Source organism: Sinocyclocheilus grahami, unplaced genomic scaffold (assembly GCF_001515645.1).
Source record: "Sinocyclocheilus grahami isolate Dianchi unplaced genomic scaffold, SAMN03320097.WGS_v1.1 scaffold440.1, whole genome shotgun sequence".
In the NCBI taxonomy this organism is placed as follows: domain Eukaryota; kingdom Metazoa; phylum Chordata; class Actinopteri; order Cypriniformes; family Cyprinidae; genus Sinocyclocheilus; species Sinocyclocheilus grahami.
In genome coordinates this window covers 1,291,753-1,293,907 of record NW_015505619.1, presented here as the reverse complement: position 1 = coordinate 1,293,907, position 2,155 = coordinate 1,291,753, and the positions used below count along the sequence as shown (strand labels likewise).

At 39.0% G+C, this 2,155-nt stretch overlaps 1 protein-coding gene across 1 annotated transcript in view; it reads right to left on the bottom strand.

Annotated features, from left to right (window-relative positions):
- The window catches only part of LOC107552038 (bis(5'-adenosyl)-triphosphatase enpp4-like), a 5,949-nt gene that overhangs the window by 829 nt on the left and 2,965 nt on the right, over window positions 1-2,155 (bottom strand). The window lies entirely within an intron of this gene.

Below are 2,155 nucleotides of genomic sequence, written 5' to 3'. Positions count from 1 at the left end.
CTCGAAACACTGTGTGGATTTTTATCATTATAGGGTGGTTGTGTACACGCACTGCCAACACACATTTCAGTTCAAATTTCAAACAACTTGTAAAAGTGCATGTAGCATCCAATGACCCCTTTAAATAGAAAAATAACATCCCTGTTATACAAACATTTTAAAGCATGAATAAAAATTCCTCATTTTAAAAGCAGCAACATGTTTCCTTCCCTCAAATCTGAACCTACAGATTACAGTGCAATAAGCAAAAACACAAGCTTTACGGTGTATTTACACTTACAAAAATCTCCAAAAAACAGTCAACACTCATCTACTTCATTCTACTATACAAGAAACATTCAGGTACAAAGCCCTCATAAACCCTACAGAAATATTCCTCAGTAGGGATTCAAGAAGAAACATTCCTTTAGTTGCATTCAATCTAAATACGCCTTTTCTGCAAAGAAACAAAGACTAAGCAACTTATAGAAAAATAAATAAATATTCAGATTTAACTGGTTGTGTATTTGACTTCATAAATAAAGTTTCACTACAAGCAAAATCAGTACGGGCATTTTCAAGTAACCTCAGTATCCCGTTTCTTCACTGAAAAGAAGCTAGTAATAATTATTATTGCTTACGTTCTGCACTTTTTTTTGTTCTGCATTTCCCAAAAGCATTGCAAACCTAAGTAGAAATCATTGTTTCAATGCATTCTAAGACCTACTTAGACTTTCGATGAAACACAGCAGTTTAAGAGCATGAAGCATGGTGTACCTCAGTAACCTGACTGCTAACATAGAGTATGCATAGATATAAAGCAATATTTATATGCATATGATAATGCTAAAAAGCATTACTGGAAGTAGCATGATTTAATCATTCTGAAATCTGTTAAACACGAAGAGAGCATGCTTGTGCGTGTGAGACTATTCAGGAAATTATCTAACAATCAAAATATTTGTAGCTTTTTTTCGTACATGTTGTTGTTGCCCAGAGTATGGAAACGTATTTCCGCCATGAAAAAAAAAGTAATTAAGACTTCTTACAATTCTGACTTTTTTGCCACTATTCTGAGAAAAAAGTCTGAATTGTAAGACATAAACTTGTAATTGCAAGATATAAACTCAGAATTGTGAGATAGTCACAATTACCCTTTTGTATTTCATGACAGAAACAAGCTTGACTTTTCCTCGCAATTACAAGTTTATAACCTGCAATTCTGACTTTTTTTCTCAAAATGAGTTTCTCGCTCACAATTCTGAGTTTATATCATGAAATATTAAGGGGGGAAAAAAATCTGAATTACAAGATATAAAGTCGCGATTACCTTTAATTTCTTGGAACAATGGTGAACCTTCCCAGGAGCGGCCGGCCAACCAAAATTACTCCAAGAGCGCAACGACGACTCATCCAAGAGGTCATAAAAGAACCCAGAACAACATCTAAAGAACTGCAGGCCTCACTTGCCTCAATTAAGCTCAGTGTTCATGATTCAACAATAAGAAAGAGACTGGGCAAAAACGGCATCCACGGGAGAGTTCCAAGGCAAAAGCCACTGCTGACCGAAAAGAACACAAAGGCTCGTCTCACATTTGCCAAAAAATAACTTTTGGGCAAATATTCTGTGGACTGATGCGACAAAAGTTGAACTTTTTGGAAGGTGTGTGTCCCGTTACATCTGGCATAAAACCAACACAGCATTTCAAAAGGAAATGAAAGGAAGGAAAGGATATGATGTGTGGCCAAGTATGGTGTCCCATACTTGGAATTTGTGCTTTGCATTTAACCCATCCAAGTGCACACACACAGCAGTGAGTAGTGAACAAACGCGCGCACACACACACACCATGAACACACACCCGGAGCAGTGGGCAGCCAATGCTGCGTGGCGCCCGGGGAGCAGTTGGGGGTACGGTGCCCTGCTCAAGGGTCTCCCCTCAGTTGTGGTATTGAGGGTGGAGAGAGCGCAGGATATTCACTCCCCCTACCTACAATCCCTGCCGGACCTGAGACTCGAACCTGTGACCTTCAGGTTACAAGTCCGACTCTCATTCCATTAGGCCACAACTGCTATTATTCTTTTCTATGAAAAGAACATCATAGCAACAGTCAAACATGGTGGTGGTAGTGTGATGATCTGGGGCTGCTTTGCAGCTTCAGGACCTGGACGACT